A 17,959-nucleotide genomic window follows, 5' to 3' on the forward strand; every position below is an offset into this window, starting at 1 on the left:
CGATAATTAGTCCACCAACCAGTCCAGCTGGTCAGTTATTGGGGGATCGAGGGGGGTCGCAACCTGTACATAAAGACATGGGCGGGAGAGAGACAGTAGCTCAAGCGAACAATTGCTTGTCAAGAGCTCGTTTATTAAAGGTAAGGGCAGGCTTTTTAAAACCTGCTTTAGGGCGGGCGGGGTACGCAAGGGAGTAGTGGAAAAGTACAAAATCTTCTGGGTTGAGCCCCGGGAACATTTGCAAGGGGAGGGGTCTTCCAGGTGAGACAAAGCAGGATGTCTCTGTGAATATCTTAGGATCAGATCGCTGTCTTCTCAGGACTAAGCCGGATGCCTTGCATACCTAATGAGTGGCCCAGCAGGATGTTTGCTGCAAATACTGAATGGGTGGGAGTCGGCCTCAGGCCTTTTGGTCCCTGGCAGAAAACTACAGATCTGTTTTAACAAGCCCACTCTGTTGGAATCTTGAAATGTCATGATATAACCTGTGGTGTAAAGACTTCTGGCTGTTCTCTGCATCATGCTGTAAGACAGTATAAGATGCCCTCAAAGCTGAGTGTCTTTGAACCCTACTAAGATGTTTCAACTTTGCATTGCACTTCCTGTCTTCTCCCTCCTCCCCCATGTCCACTCTGCAGCCTTGGTTCAGTCTTTTCTTCACACAGCAGCAACCAGGGTGATCTCAAAGCCTCCTATATTGCTGCTAGGGATACCGAATGGTGTGGCCACTTCAGGAAAGTGTTCAACGGTAACCTAAATAGTTGAACAGAATGTTCAACTATATTCCCCGAGTACCCAAGAGAAATGAAAACACCTGCCTCCATATAAATTAGTAGATGGATGTTCATAGAAAGACTGCTTATTATATTGCTAAAAAATACCACAAACTAAATGTATGTCAACCAAAAAGTAGGTGAATAAATTATACAAAATGCACTGTTGACGGGTATGCATGCTGAGGAGTGAAATTCAAATGTGATATGGGGAATGGCTAAGGGCTTCCTCCTCCTCTTCCTCCTCTTCTTCCTCCTCCTCCTCTTCCTCCTCCTCTTCTTCTTCTTCCTCCTCCTCTTCCTCCTCCCTCCTCCTTCTTTTTTAAGAGTCTCACTATGTAGTCCTGGCTGGCCTATAGCCCACTGTGTAGACCTGGCTGGTGTCAAACTCACAGAGGTCCACCTCCTTGTGCCTGCTGGGTGCTGTGATTAAAGGCAGGTGCCACCCTTATTTGGCATAAGGGTTCAATTGAGGGTTAAACCATGTAGGAGTAGATATACTGTATTAATTAACCTACAAATAATACTTTATACTTAACCTCCGAATTTAATAAGTTGCCTGGTATAAAAATTAGATCCTCATAAAACCATTAAGAATAGAAACAAAACATGGAGTTATGTCTGCCTAATTTTAAAATGTAGTTCTGAACTAATTCCTTAGGACTTTACCCTCCCCCCCAAAAAAAACACCCTAGTCTACTTCTATACTCCATTTTTACCTCTACAGTCTAGTTCAAGTTTTCACTTCTGGCCCTCAACTCCTGCTGTGACATTTTCATTGATTACTCACACCCCTTATATTGCAATAATGATCTTTTAATAGGAACCAAAGCACATCATTATAAAATGTAAAACTCAATGGTTTCTTTCAAAGCAAAATTTTAGTTTCACTTAGAATAAAATGTGTTCATCTATAATAAAGTATTTACCGTGATCACTTGAGGTGGCGATTTCCTACCCCTAAGTGTTACCTCTTTTACTACAACAGCCTTCCCTCAAGCCCCCAAGAGTAGCACCTGTTTTTATGTCTGAACGCGAAATGTTGCCCAAAATGTTGCTCATGTGTTTGAACGGTTTGGGGAGGTTATGAATCCTTTAGGAAGTAGAGCTTTGTCGGCGGAAGTGGGTCACTCCCAGCAGGTCTTAAGGTTTTATAGCTAGGCTCTACTTTCAGTTTCTTCTCTGCTTCCAGGGTGGGGATGCAAAGTGATCAGACACCTTCCTGTTTCCTCTTCCATGCCTTCTCCGCCTGCTGCCATGTTTTCCTCAGAATGAGTGCTGTATCCCTCTGGAAATATAAGCCAAAACAGACCTTTTCTACCTTAAGTGTTTTTTGGTTTTTTTTGTTTTTAAATTCAGGGTATTTTATCGCAGCAACATGAAACTAAGACACGTATAAGAAAACATCTCTATTATTTTTCCAATTTTGGTGTATTTCTTATGGAGAGTGAGAATATAGCATGCATATGAATCAGTTTGAGTTCTTACTGCTTCTAAACCATCTGAATCCACTTGCTAGTTCTTTTTTTTTTTTTTTCCTTTCTAACACTGATTTGATACTATACTGGTTTTGTTTGGTGAGGGCGGGGGGAGTGTTGTTTTGTTAGCATCTTGCCTTTTTTAGGACTATAATAAGCCTTCAGCAAGAACTTTCTAGTCACATAAATATATACTTGATGTAATCTAGCATTAAATTGCATAATTACAATAATAAGGAAAGCTGGTATAAACAGGCAATTCTAGACCCCAAAAAGGGGATGAAGGGTATCCATTTTCTAAATGAGGATTGAATGGAGACTTGTGAAACATCATCTATTATTTGTGTACAGAAATAAATGATCATGATAACAGTTTACTGAGAGAACTGGAAAAGCCTTGAGTGATCGGAATGGTCACAGAATCTCCTAGAAACGGTCCCTGCCAGCACTTTGTGCTTGGTTCCAGGCTCTTCTCACTGTAGTGAGTAATGCAAAGGTTTTCCTGGTGATTCTCTACTGTACACACTTGCCAGCTTCTTTCCTCGAAGCTGACTCCTTTAGCTGAGCTCGCCGTTGGTGTAAGTAGGTGCCTGTGAAGATGGGGAAAACTGGGATGAAATAACACAGAAAAAGAAATAGCAACTGATACTTCAAACAATCCCCAGGAAAACATATCCTAAGAACCAGAGCTGCTCACTATAGCCCTTACCTTTCAAGAAGACATTTGTTAAAACTCTCTTCGTGCATAATCTAAACACAGGACCAGATCTATGGGGGAAACATGCTATAGTTACAAAAACAATAGCATCGTTTTGTTGTTGTTGTTTTGTTTTTTTTGAGACAGGGTCTGTCTCTCTGTATCTCTCACTATCCTAGAACTCACTATACCAGACTTCCCTCAAACTCACAGAGATCGCCCAGCCTCTGCCTCCTGCGTGCTGGGATTAAAGGTGTTTGCCACCACATCCAGCTGACATCATTACTTTCAAACTACTTTGACATAATCACAACCCAGGCTGTTGGCTCACCTTCTGACAGTTTAATGAACTTATTTTGAAGCTACTTAGTGTATTTTGAGCTCCAGGGAAAGAGAATATACCTGGAACAAATACCCTCAGGTAAATTAAAGTATCAGAGAAACAAATGCCATTCTCATATTTCAGAGGCTGATAAAAAGCAAACATGCTAGCAATTATCTGAGGGGCAAAATATTGGCATTAAAGCAAGAAGCAGAAAAGACCCACTTTTGTATCTTTGGTATCATCATTGAAAACAGTGTTTTTTTCTAGACTTCCAAGGCCTAACCTGCTGAATTCTGAACAAGCACTGTGTATGTAGCTTTGCTCCTTGACCTCTAGACTCATGGTTTGTTAAGATACGAGGACATAAGATCATCAGCTCGCCTTTTTGCCATGTTCTTGGTAGATATTGTTTTCTCTTGATACTAGCCATAGAAGACTAAATCAAAAAATCTCAATCTCTCTCTCTCTCTCTCTCTCTCTCTCTCTCTCTCTCTCTCGCTCTCTCTCACTCTCTCTTGCTCTCTCTCTCGCTCTCTCTCGCTCTCTCTCACACACACACACACATGTATGTCACCAGAATCAACCACAATTTGAGAACTCACATTTTAAGTAAGCTCCTATAGTTTGCAGACTACAGTTTGACCATTCTTTGAAATGATCAAGGCTTTGGTTGGTTAGTTGGTTTTATGGTTGGTCGTTTGATGGGGTTTGATTTTGATCATCTTCCTCTTTAAACTACCAACAGCTTGTAACACACTGCTGGGAACTCATTCAGTAGTGTGACCTGATGGCTTTAAAATGCCAGATGAGGAAGTTTCTAATACATCTTTAGTGCCACCATTGATGTCAGGGCTCAGGGAAGACGAGTAAGATCCAGATTTTTTTTTTAAGGTATGGGGGGCGGGACATGTAAATAAAATTCCAATTGGAAAGGCACGTTAAGTCACTCCTGGGTACCGGCTCCCTGTGAACAGCAAGAGATGCACAGAGAGCTGGTAGAGCTCCTGCACCACACATATTGCACGCACCTCTGTGCTTCGGTGAGCGGTTCTCCTGTAGAAGTATAATTTGGAAATGCCTTGTGGAGTAATACATGATGATAAATATGCTGCTTTGTGAAGCGAGGAACCTCTGAATAACAACAGGCTTTTATTTTGCTGTGTAAATACGTAGATTCGGGCTCAGAGCTAAGTAGCTCCTGGCAGTTAAAAGGGGAAAATGGGAGGGAGGGAGGAATGGGAGGATACAAGGTATGGGAGAACAATTGAGATTGTAATGTGAATAAATTAATAAAAGATATTTTTTAAAAAAGATTTAACACAAACCGCTGCCCCGCATCTTTCTGCACTTGTTCTCAAACCAGCTTGAAAAATGTTAGCTTCTTAGTTTATGTCTTTCTCGGTCTAGTTTCGGATTTTGCAGATGAGGTTACAATGGATTTAGGGCAGAAATGTTTGTAGATAACGGCACATAGATAGGTGGTAGGGAGTGAGGTGATGGGGGCTCAGCGTATTCAAATTTTGAAACCTAAGTTTATCTAGATCAGAGTTTGGTTAAAGCCAAGCCAGTTCCAAGGGAGGGAAAAAGAACCCGTTTTGGGTTTTGTTCATTTTCCTGCCAGGGCAGTCTGTCCTTGAAAAGCATGGCCCCCAAACATCCGCTTTTCCTTGCACTTGCAAGCTCATTAATGGCATGTTCCCAGAGACCCAGAAATAGCAAATTCCATTAAAAGGCTTATCATTAAATACAATGCAGCTCTTTATGTAGGAGAAGGATGGCCTCTGAATAAGAGTCCATTAGGGCTGTGGGCTGGAAAAATTAGGTCAGCTTTCTTTTAAGGGAGAAATTAATACAGCAGGCAAGAGCCAGCAATACTGCCAACATTCGTCTTGCAAAGCTTTTCCTCTCTGTGCTGCCAAAGTGCATTCATCCAGACTTGCTATTCCTGTCGTCAGCCACTGGGAGCAAGGCTCATTTGTCCTGCGGAAGACTATCATATTATCTGATAACAGCCTAAATAAATATGAGAGGAAAAATTAGAACCAAGTATAGCCCCCTCCTCTCTCTCTCTCTCTCTCTCTCTCTCTCTCTCTCTCTCTCTCTCTCTCTCTCTCTCTCTCTCTCTGTGTGTGTGTGTGTGTGTGTCTGTCTGTCTGTCTGTCTGTCTGTCTGTCTAATCTAAACCCAGGGCATAGAAAACAAAACAAGCCAGTAACTGACCTTTCTCTCCTTTGGAGGCTCCTAATGTCCGTTCTTATTGCTGAATCCAGAGGTACTGCCACTAACAAAGACCAGGGTGGAGACATTATTTTCAATGTAAGAGCACCAAGGTTTGAATGGACTGCCCAGTGTCCAGTTTCCTCATCACCACTTAGATGCTGAAACAGAGAACACGAGGAGACCTTGGCAGCTGAGGCCAACAGGCGAGAGGATAACATATCAAATAGGATGAGAGAGAGGAAATGGGGTTAGAAAGGCCATCAATAGAGAATCTCCAGAGTGGAGAGAGCATAGGACTGAGTAAGGCATGTGTCTATCGGGGGTGGGGGCGGTGGGGTGGGGGGGCGGTGGGGAGCTGCCCAGCTATGTAGACCAGAGGGTGAAATGGAAACAAGTCAGAGACGTTGACAGTTAGAAATAGATGTTCTGTCCGAATTTAGAATGTAGACATGATGACCCAACTCCACTCTTCGCAAAAGCACAGATAAATTTGAGGAGCTTAGGAAATGCTTGAACCAGCAGGTACCTTGTAGGCTGGGGCAGCTGTGCTTGTTTCAGTGATCAAGTATCTACTTCCTCTAATCCCCTCACCAGCCCAGGGATCCTTCCCCATCTCAGGGATGATAAGCCTCTCTCTGAGACTGAATTTGTTCTCTGGGACATTAGAGAGTAGAAACATAGTCAGAGACCTCAAATGAGTCTGGGAAGCTTAGCCATTGCCAGGCGAAAAGCATGCTGTGTGTGGCAACTGTGCTACCTACCACCTGGCCCTAAGAAACAGACCTGCATCTGGCTTCAGCCCACAGAGTCCAGACAACCTTGTCGAACTCGGAGAAGGGCACAGAATGCTTCCTGGTGCCTAAATCACTAAATTTGGGGAGATGCTTGTTTCATGGCATTTGTATGGGTTGCCACTGCCGGGTGCAATAAGTCTAGAACTCAGAGAAGACGTCTAGGCTAGAAATTTAGTTTTTTGCGTTATCATTTCACAAAGGATAGTATGCTTATTTGTCCCGTTATTTGTTTGCTCAGTAGATCTTTAGCACAGATTTATTCTGCGAATTCCTCAGTGTAAAAGACACTAAGCTCCTGATGGAAATAGGCTTTGTGGCAGCTTCCCCACAAAGACTGTTCAGAAAGGGAAGAGAATGCTATCGACAACTGAACCCTGAGGATTGCCAGCCAATGAGAAAGCCTCCAAGAAGGAACCCAGGGCTCAGAGTGAAGGTGGTATTTCAGAAACCAAGGAGTCAAGGAAAGAGAGCATTCATAAAGGAGGGAATGCTGGCTGGCCATAGGTAGGACAAAGACATGAAGTGGCGGAAGCCTGAGAAAAAAGTAAGCCCTAAAATTGGAGTTGGTCATTGGTGGCTTTATCATCAGTAAAGGGATCAGCTAGGATTGGGAGGGCCTGGTGCCGAGCTAGCTGTTGGCCTCTTTCTCCGTCTCTCCAGACTGCACCATGGAGTCTGTGGCTAACACAGCAAGTATTTATTTCTCATTATTCTGAAAGCTGAAAGGTGTGGCAGGGTGGTTTCTGGTGAGGGTGGTCTTCCTTGGCTACCTGTTTCTTCGCATGGTCGTTCCTGTATACTCACATGGAGAGAAAGTATTTTCCTCTTCCTACAAAAGGACACTGCTCCTATCCTTGGGACTGCATTTAACCTCAGTTACCTCCCTACAGGGACCATGCAGATCATTCAGCAGGGAAAGGACAAGTGCTCTTGTTTGCCACCAAGTTTGATGGCCTACATATTTGGAGAAAAGGGAGAGCTGCATGGTAGAACAGAACTGTCTTCCACAAGTTGTTCTTTTATACACCCCCAACCCCTGACCCCCCCCCCACAGAGAGAGAGAGAGAGAGAGAGAGAGAGAGAGAGAGAGAGAAAGAGAAAGAATATTACCTCCCTACAGTCTTGTTCCCAAATACAGTTTTATTGGAGGTTAGGGATGCTACATATGAATGTGAAATATAATGAGAACACAGCTCAACGCATCACAGCATCAAAAGACTCGGCTCGGCTCCTGCTTTACCAGTAGGTGGGTGAGCTTCTGAACTTCCCCAGGGCTCCTTGCCTTTACCTGTCTAACATGCATGCTGCTCAACTTACTCACCTACCTCCAGGTTGCTGCAAGGGAAACAGAAATGAAACTCCTTGAATCTCCAAGCTGGCCATCTCCTGTTTTCTCCTGGGGAGGGGGGATGCTGGGGGTGGGGAGGGGAGGAGGAAGGGGGCTGTTCCTTGAAATTATGGGCTCCTGGCCTCTTTTGTTTTTATTTCTCCTGGAGAAGGAAGATACTTGTACCCTTTGACTTGATCCCTACTAGATCCCTAGGTGAACTTCTGTCTTTCTGCTTACTTTCTCAAATGTCTGATAGCCCAGGCTGAAGGCAAAAGACAACCCCATCATCCTAAGTTCCCTTGCTGTTGACCTGCTCCCTGCATGAAGCCTAAGCATCGCTCTACACTTAAGCTAGGCAGTCTCACCCTGAGAAATTTTGACATTTTGAACCAACTAATTCTTCCTAGTAGGTGCTATCTTGTGTATGGTAGGAAGTTTAGCAGCATTGGCCTTGACACTAATACCCACAGGCCTCTCCCAATTGTGACAACATCGCCAACATCACCAGACTTCCCCTAGGTGGTGAGGACAGCTTATACAAATCCATTAATGAGAACAAATGACTTAGGGTGAGGTCCTTGTCCATTTAGGGAAATAATCTTGGCATTGACTTTGTGGAGCCTCAGTTTTCTATAGCAGGGCCCAACACAAGGCAGGGCATTTCTTCCAGGAAGATCAAACAGCTCTTAGGAAATGTGCAACAGTCGGGTGGCTCCTGCATGTCAGCCAGAGCTTCTGAGAAGGACCTATGGACTAGACTCCCATTTTAACAGGAGACTAGGAGCCGAGAGGCTGCTCTGAGCTTGCCCATCTGGTTTAAGCACAGGTTGTACTTAGAATTTGACATTAGTTCTGTTTTTGACACACTGAGTTTGGGATTACCAAGAGACACTCAGGTCCAAATGTCAATGATTGTTCAAGCAAAAGGTCATGGTTGAGTTATAAATCTGGGAAGGAACACTATTACTGATTCTCTCTCTCTCTCTCTCTCTCTCTCTCTCTCTCTCTCTCTCTCTCTCTCTCACACACACACACACACACACACACACACACACACACACTTTCAATCCTGAATTTAGAGTGTGTTGCTTTGATTTAAGGCAATTATTGTCTATATCACATTTTGCTATGATATTTAAAGTTTGACAACATAGCATTGGAGAGAGATGTGTACTATATCCTTCAAGCCCCAGTGCTCAGTCTCAGAAATTGCCAGTGCATGTAAATGATACTTTATTTGGATTAATATCTACCCCCTAAATCTGATTATTTTATAGCAACCTCAAAATCATTTCATCTATAAATGTTTAAATATATGTATAGGTGTACATAAATATATACATATATCTTAAGGATATAGAGAATATCTATAATACCATTATCATATTTAAAAACTAACAATAAATCCTAATATGTAGTCATTGTTCATATTAAACCCATGTTTTAAAAATATATTTTATTAATTTATTCATATTACAGTTCAATTGTTATCCCATCCCTTGTATCCTCCCATTCTTCCCTCCCTCTCGTTTTCCCCTCATTCCCCTCCCCTATGACTGTGACTGAGGGGGACCTCTTCCCCCTGTATATGCTCATAGGGTATCAAGTCTCTTGTTAGTAGCCTGCTATCCTTGCTCTGAGTGCCAGCAGGCCTCCCCATCCAGGGGATGTGGTCAAATATGGGGCACCAGAATTCGTGTGAAAGTTAAACCTCACTCTCCACTCAATTGTGGAGAATGTCCTGTCCATTGGCTAGATCTGGGTAGGGGTTCGAAGTTTGCTGCACGTACTGTCCTTGGCTGGTGCCATAGTTTGAGCAGGACCCCTGGGCCCATATCTGCCCATCATAATGTTGTTCTTGTAGGTTTCTAGGACACTCTGAGTCCTTCTATTTCCCTATTCTCCCATGCTTCTCTCACCCACAGTGCCAATAGGATGTCCTCCCCTCTGTCCCACTTTCCTGTTAAGTGAAGACTTTCATGGGATATATCCCTTGGGCTAGTGTCCAGATATAAGTGAGTATATACCATTTGACTATTTCTGCTACTGAGTGAACTCACTCATTATGATCATTTCTAATTCAATCCATTTGTCCACAAATTTTGGGAATTCCTTCTTTTTAATAGCTGAGTAGTATTCCATAGTATAAATGTACCACAGTTTCTTTATCCATTCTTCTACTGAGGGACACTTAGGCTGTTTCCATGTTATGGCTATTATGAATAAGGCTGCTATGAACATGGTTGAGGAAATGTTCTTGTTGTGTGTTGGAGCATCTTCTGGGTATATTCCAAGGAGTGGAATAGTTGGATCTTAAGGAAGCCCTATTCCCAGTTTTAAACCCATGTTTTTTCTAAAACTTACATTATTTTATGGTTTTAACCTGTACACTACATTTGTTCTCTTTTTTTTTTCAAATCAAAATTTGTATGTCCCGATTGATTGCTATCTTTTAATGTATAGTTTCATGCATGTGTACACACACTCACTCACCTTTCTTTTTCTTCTTTAAAAAACTGGAGCCAAACATAATGTTTCTTTAATCTTAGCACTCAGGAGGCTGAGACCTCTCCGAATTCAAGTCCAACCTGGACTACACACTGAGTTCCAGTCCAGCCAAGGCTACATAGTGTGACCCTTTCTCAAACCATCACCTCCAATTAAAAACAAACAAACAAAAACTACTGGACGCTTGGGTATCAGTTATACTGTATTCCAATTGCTTTATTCATTTTAATGTTAATAACTGCTTGTGCAGGCCACACCTATCTTTGCATATGATACTGGACTTATGAGGGTCATCATATCTCATTTGGGGTTCATCTGCAAATCTCATTTATACAAACGACTTACAGTAGGTTATTTTTGTCCTTTTTAAAATTTATTTATTTATTTACTTTACATCCTGATCGTGGGCCCCTCCTTCCTCTTTTCCCAATCCCACCCTCCTGTCCTCTTTCCTCTATCCCCCTCCCCTTCTCCTCAGAAAAGGGGTACCCCCCAAACCCACCCCAGCACATCAAATCACATCAGGACTGAAAACATCCTCTTCCCCTCTGGCCCTGCTTAGTTGGCTTCCTTGGTCTTGTGGAGCTCCTGTCCCCTCCAAGTTCTCTATCCTTCCCCCCACTTTTCCACAAGACTCCCTATGCTTCACCCAATGTTTGGCTGTGAGTCTCAGCGTCTGTTCTGATCCACAGCTGGGAGGAGCCTCTCAGAGGACAGCTATGCTAGGCTCCATTTGGATTTTGTCTTTCTTTTTAAAAAAAAATATATAAAACGAGGTATTATAATTCACACCTGTAAGCCAGGCCTTTAATCCCAGCACTCGGGAGGCAGAGGCAGGCGGATCACTGTGAGTTCGAGGCCAGCCTGGTCTACAAAGTGAGTCCAGGACAGCCAAGGCTACACAGAGAGACCCTGTCTTGAAAAGCAAAACAAAATAATAATAATAATAGTAATAATAATAATAATAATAATAATAATAATAATAATAATAATAATAATAATAATAATAAAAAAAACACCTGTAATCCCAGCACTTGGGGCACCAGAGACAGGAGGATCACCATAAGTTTAAAACCGAGTTGATTTACTAGTAAATTCTACTGCAACCAGAGCTACGTAATGAAAGCTTGTGACAAAAGAGAGGAGAGAAAGAAGAGAGACAGAGTCATACAAACACACACACACATACATACACACACACACACACACACAGAGAGAGAGAGAGAGAGAGAGAGAGAGAGAGAGAGAGAGAGAGAGAGGGGCAGGGAGAGAGAGAGGGAAAGTGAGGGGGGTTGAACATAAAGGAGCACACACAAGTTTTGGGTAGTAAGCTTGTGATATCTTGAGCCTCCCCTTACACTCCAACATTGCCATGTAAGTGTTAGTCCATGCATTGGAGCCATACTTATAAAAGGAGTAGCCATACCTAAGAAAGGCGTGTAGCCTGCTGCAACCTTCAGATGTTCTTTCCCAGGTTGAGAACATGGCTCTCTGGGATCAAAGTGAAAACCGAAAGTTGTTACAGAGTCACCATTGTTCTTCCATTATTGCCCCACAACTCAGCAAACGACCAAACAACTGTCCTGTTCCGTACTCCCCTACCCACGCTTCTGCCCAGCCACGCCCCTACCCACGCTTCTGCCCAGCCACGCCCCTACCCACGCTTCTGCCCAGCCACGCCCCTACCTGAGCTTCTGCCCAGCCACGCCCCACCTGAGCTTCTGCCCGTTATGCACCCATTAACCCACATCAACCATGGGGTCAGAATCTCTCCTGAATCCCTGCTTTCTGGCTGTCCCCACTGCACCCTGTACTCTCCTGAAGACCCGGCCGCACTCGCCGCCCCACCAGCCTCTCCCTGTTCCAGTCTCTCCACACTACTAGCACTAACGCACCCAACTGCACTGTTCTGCCCAGGGATCACAGAGCAAATAGCTGTATCGGGAGCTCCTGTTTCTGTCCAAAGTGTTTTTGGAATTAATCTCATTCTAACTCCACCTGTCTCGACTTACTTGCCTGCTTGTTTAGGGAGAGAACATGTTCTCTGGGTTTCTCTGTCTGGCTGAGCATTTCTTTAACAAGCTGAAACATCCTGGAGGCATAACTCTCATGAAAGATGACTCTTGCAGCCGTGGCCTTGCCTGTTGCTCATGTTTAGGTATTTCATCACTCCTAAGCAGTGTGTTACGTAGGGGCTGCTATAGAAAGCCAGTGAAGATGACACGTGGCCTGATCTACCTGAGAAGAAGGGGGGTTTTTTGGTCAGTAAAGGAACTCTTTCTCAGATGCCTCGGTTTGCTTGGCTCCTCTGGACCAGGGCAGAATTCTAGGTGCAAACAAAATCCAGTTGACATGAATAGATGATGGTCCATGAGGCTGGGAAGCATTACTCTTAATTCAGCCCCTGAGTTCATATTAGCAAAATCATGACTTTGTTGACAAAGAGATGCTGAAAGGGTTGAATACGGACTATCAGATCTAAGCACAAAACAAGAATCTAGCTTTGGAATGCATCCTGAACTAATTTTTTTCTATTAGAGCAATGGTTCTCAGTCAGGGACTGTTTTCTCCTGGGTAGTTTGGTTGTATTGAAAGATACTTTTTGGTTGTCACAACTGAGGGAGTTGCTGGAATCTAGGGATGTTTTCAAATTCCTGCAATGCACAGTATAACCACCTATAGCAGCAGAGACGTCCTTCTCCACTGCCAGCAGTGCCGAGGTTGCAACCCCTCATAGCTGTGTGTTAAAGGAAATTTCTTTATCCCAGCACCTAGAAGCCAAAGGCAGGAAGATAACACACTCCAAGCCAGTCTGGGTTACACAAGGAAACCCTGTCTCAAAAATAGTGAGGAAGGAAAAGGGGGAAGAGATTGGAATAGGTGTGGGGAGAAGGAAAAGCAGCAGAGAGAGAGAAAGAGAGGGGAGGGAAGGGAGAAAGAAGAGGAAGGAAGGAAGGAGAGAAAGGAAGACAGAAAGGAAGGAAGGAAGAAATAAAAATGGGATGTAGACAGAAGAAAACTAAGCATGAGTAACTGTTGCAACCTTTGATACTTTGTGGGTTTTTGTTTTCCCCGCTCTTTATTCTCCCAGTTTCACCCCCTATCCTAGATGGGAGAGAAAGAAGGAGAGAGGAGAGAGGAGGGCGAGGGAGGGAGAGAGGGAGAGATCCTTGAATCTAATTTCTTTCTTCTTGTTTTTTCTTTGAGCACAGACAACTACCAAATTGTAACCTGCCACCCCGCAACCAACCAACCCTGCCTATCAGGACTCTAGCATTTATATAACCTCTGAAAAATTTCCCAGAATTTCAAATGTCACACAATCACAGAAACTATCAGCAGCTGGCAAAGCTACGCCTCTGCTAGAGCACAAGGCAAATCATAGTCAGCTGCTGTGGACAGTCTGAACAGCCCCATATTCTCACACCTGGGGTTTTTTTTTTTTATCTTATAATTCTGTGTTTTTAAAGAAGCCAGAATTCCAAAATTCTCACTACAAGTAACTGAAAGAATAAAACTGTCTACAAGTGTTTGCAAATGCAAGTGTTTGCAAAAGCATTAGCTTATTTTCAGCATTTGCGAGCCACTGATGTTTAGAGACTAGCCGGCACCTCCCGAGGATCAAGATCCATTGGATTAAAATAGAATCATGAAATTTTAATCAAGCTCTTTTCAGCAGTGGAGATTAAAGAATAAAATGTACAATGATGGTGTGGATATGTATGCTTCTAGGATGGTGATAAGATGAAATGGTAGACATGCTTTCCAAAAAGCAACTTAACCATGTGCGTGGTGCATCTTAGTAATGCTCACAATGTTTTCACGCTTGAATTCCACTTCGGGGAGTCTATCCTAAGAGAAAGAGAGGTTAAGAAAAACCGATGCAGATCTTTATTTGAGATGCCTCTTAACTATGACCTTGCCAGCAATAAGTGTAAGTAGCAATAATGTATTATACAATGCATGGTGGAACTTTATGTCAGCTTCAAGTGTGATGTTTATGAAGAAAGACACATTGTACCAGTAAGATGAAAACTAACAACTAAAAGTGAAATATACACCATGATCACAGCTATGAAAATATTGATGTACAAAGGCAACCTGACAGAAAATACAGTGGAGTGTTGGTGTGACTGACTATTCCTTTGCACTGTGAAGAATAGAATTGATTTTTACTCCACTATTGAGTAAGTAAGGATGTAAATACAACGATTTGGTTTTCAAGATGGCAAACTTTTTTTTTCCAAGACAGGGTTTCTCTGTGTAGCCTGGCTGTCCTGCACTTGATTTGTAGACCAAGTTGGTCTAGAACTCACAGCAATCCGCCTGCCTCTGCCTCCCAGAGTCCTGGGATTAAAGGTGTGTACCACTGTGCTCGGTAATACATTTTTAAAAAATCATTAAACTGTGTTAGCCTTCCAGTGTTGGAGGCAATAAAAGCAGGACAAATAGGTTGTGCTAACAATTCAATTTCATGTCCGTTTTCATACACAGCTTTTAAAAATTTATTCTCTTCTGGCATCTTTTTCTTTGTGCTAAGGAGCTTCTGAACCACAGTCCAAAAACCAGGCATGTCTGGAGCTCACTGAAAGTATAGGCTATGTGTATCTTTTTTATGCAAACAAAATTTTCCATTGGGAATAATTTTTATTATAGTTTTTTATTTCACATCTTGATTATGTGCCATTTTACATGAAAATTTGAATGATTTTTAAAAGTTATGTAGGAATATTGAAGCATAGGATACAAAGGGATGAGTTACCGTACAAAGGCAGCAGTGAGTTAATTCTGAGGACTGTCAGTGCATCAGAGAATGCTGAACCCTTTTGAGGATGTTCTAACTGATACCCAGATTATTTCTGGGAGACAGGTGGGCCTCAGATAGATGGGCAAGAAGTTGCTAAAGACTAGATAGTTACCCCAACCTAGGACTGTGAGATACCCTCAGAATATAGCAAGTACCCCAGGGCACAAGAGTGTCAAAGAGAGGGTCCCATCAAGTGACTGTCCAAATACTGGCATATATTATTCCAGTGGGGGGGGAACAAAATTCATTTGCTGCTTCTACCTCTTTCTTAAATTTTGTTTAGGAGTTGTTCCCGAAACTTCTGAATTTACATTGCCTATCGGTATTCACATCTCTAAGTTAAAGTCCATGCCAGGAATAGAGATAAACCAAAGGTTCAATAATCTTCTCCAATAATCTCCAATAATCTTCTATTGCCAATTAGCGCCATGTCCCTGCAGTTACTTAGCTGTCATCTAAACATGCCAAGAATGTCTTCACCACATTGCCACCTGGGAAGCAGATGCTTTCTCATGTTTTATGATCCAATGGAACGTCACCACATCCAAGATAGCACCTTTCTCTCCCCTGTCCTCCACCAGATAGTCAGCCGTTGACTTCCCTGAGAACATTAAAAAGTACCCAATAAATAAATTTTATAAAATCAAGAGGTAAAATAGACACTATTTTATGATAGGTCAACAATTCTTAAAGTCTTATTCTTAGAACTGGCTTTGCCAGAGTCACAAGGGAGCTTTATGAAACTGCAAAGTTGCAATGGCCACTTACAGGAAGCTGTGTCTGGGTTAGGTCCCCGAGCTTGCCTTTCTGCTGAGTCCCCAATGGTCTGTGCGCATGCTAAAGTATGAGAGCCATTGGGGAAAAAAAAGTAATAGTTTGTGCCACTTGTGAAGGTTCTTATTCCAAGAGATATACATGTCATTATTTAGAGCATTGCCCAGAATTATCTACTTAATAAGATTATCAACACAAAGTTCTCTGAATGCAACAAAACCTAGATACAACAAAGAATCGTTGACACACTCTCGAATGCTGTGGAGCACAAATCTATATAGTCTTTCTTTCTTCCTCTCTTTAATTAAATGGAGATAATTGGGAATCTTAGAAATGGGTAAAAGAGAATTTTTGTAAGATAGGACATGAGGAAGCCTAAATTAATAGCCTTGATGGTGTATTTTTAAAATTTTTTAGTTATATGTCAGTTTGTTTCTTCTAAAATTGGAAACCAAGAGGAATTTCAATGTCATTCAACGAGTGTCATAAATTTCAATGTTTATAGGGAGATGTGTCTCTGGGCCAGGGCAGGAAATATGTGTTGACTGCCATGTAGGCCTGATAATTATTATGATATGGAAGAAAGTGATGATTACTGGAAGAATCTGCAGCCAATGGTATAAAGAGGGTCTTGGCCAGGCCAATGAGATGCTCCTGGCAAAGACTAAACATTAGGTGATTTGTGTAAGGCAGAAACAGCCCAATTTTGGCATCACTAATAGGATTGGTTGTTGGCAAGAAGCAGTGGGGAAAGGAAGGTCTCTGCCTTGGTGTGAATACCACAAGAGTATCCAAAGATATAAAAGGTTGAAGCTGACAACAAAGGCATTCCTTCATGCCATCATAACTTATTCAATCGCCCAATTAGTAACACAAAAAATGCAGAAATAGTTCCAAATTATTCTATGAGGGATTATTCCAGTGACCATACTATGGCCCTCAAGTTTTGTGGGTACTGACACTAGAGCTTAGCCCCTAGAGAGCTAGAGCGAGGAGGAATAGCTAGGCAGAGAAGCAAAGGAAAGAGAGAAATGCAGAGGTGCAAAATAGGGGAGGCAGGTCTAACTGACTAGGGTCTAAGGTTGTCTATGTTCACCTGCCCACTTGCTGCCCATCTATCTCCCTCCTTGAGTGAACTTCTGTCTTAGTTACTATTCTATCACTGTGAAGAGACACCATGACCAAGATGGCTTTTTAAGAAGCATTTAATTAGGGTCTTGCTTACAGTTTGAGAGTGTCAGTTCACTGCCGTTATGGTAGGGAGTGTAGAGGCAAACTGGCAGGCATGGTGCTGGAGCAGTAGCTGAGAACTCACATCTTACCAGCAAGTTGCAGACAGAATGAGACAAGACTGGAAACCTCAAAGCTTATACCTCTTCCAACAAGGCTACTCCTAATCCTTTTCAAACAGGTCCACTAGCTGGGGAGCCAGCATTCAAACACATGAACATGTGGGGCCATTTTCATTCGAACTGCCACATTACACTCCCTGCCTCCATGGGCTTATAGCTGTATTATAATGCAAAATTCATTTAAGCCAACATCAAAAGATTTCATAGTCTTTCACAGTCTCAAAACCACTTAAAAGACCAAAGTTTCTTCTGAGAATCAAGACAATCCCCTAACTGTGACCCTCTATAAAATCAAAAGGTAAATCACGTATTTTCAACATACAATGTATGGAATACACATTACCATACCAGAAAGGAGGAAGGGGGGTATAGCGAGGAAATACTAGACCAAAGGAAGACTGAAACCAGCAGGGCAAACTACACATTCTGTCTTAGATGGCTCTTCCGGTGTTCCCCTTCTTCCAGCTCTATTGACTCCAACACTCTTCTACACCACAACTGTAGCTCCCTTTGGCTGGTACCCCACATCTCTGGCATCTCAGTATAATCCAGGCTTCACCTTCAGAACTCGGTGTAATGGCCTCTCTGGGCCTCATGAAGTGTCTCCCCTGCCATATGCCTAGGCTCGGTGCCTGTCCTTAACCACAGAGGAAGATTCCTTTCCTATGTCCTTGACTAAATCCAAAATCATGTGGCTGAGGATGCCATGTTCTGCTGCCTGCTGGGACTGGAACCTGGCCCACTCCAAGTCTTACAGTTGCATAAACATTGTCTTGTTAGTGATTTCTTATGCTACATAAGATTTTGGGTTTTTTTTTTACAAGTTGCAGAGTGGATGGATGGGGTCTTACACTGAGGGTACCTCTCCATTTATTCCATTTGGCATCAGGCTTTCCTTTGC

The 17,959-nt window shown here is 42.7% G+C and overlaps 1 protein-coding gene and 1 long non-coding RNA gene across 3 annotated transcripts in view; one reads left to right on the forward strand and one right to left on the reverse strand.

The window, feature by feature from the left end:
• FAM184B (family with sequence similarity 184 member B) overlaps window positions 1–17,959 on the forward strand; it is a 116,745-nt gene that overhangs the window by 15,409 nt on the left and 83,377 nt on the right. The gene's annotated exons all lie outside the window — the stretch shown is intronic.
• On the reverse strand, window positions 2,090–5,698 carry LOC311607023. The gene is made up of 3 exons (XR_014782503.1): window positions 5,494–5,698; window positions 2,961–3,019; window positions 2,090–2,841 (listed from the first exon to the last, which is right to left on the reverse strand). It is a non-coding gene; the product is annotated as an uncharacterized lncRNA (long non-coding RNA).

This window comes from Acomys minous (genome assembly GCF_964271855.1).
Source record: "Acomys minous genome assembly, chromosome: 10".
In the NCBI taxonomy this organism is placed as follows: Eukaryota; Metazoa; Chordata; class Mammalia; order Rodentia; family Muridae; genus Acomys; species Acomys minous.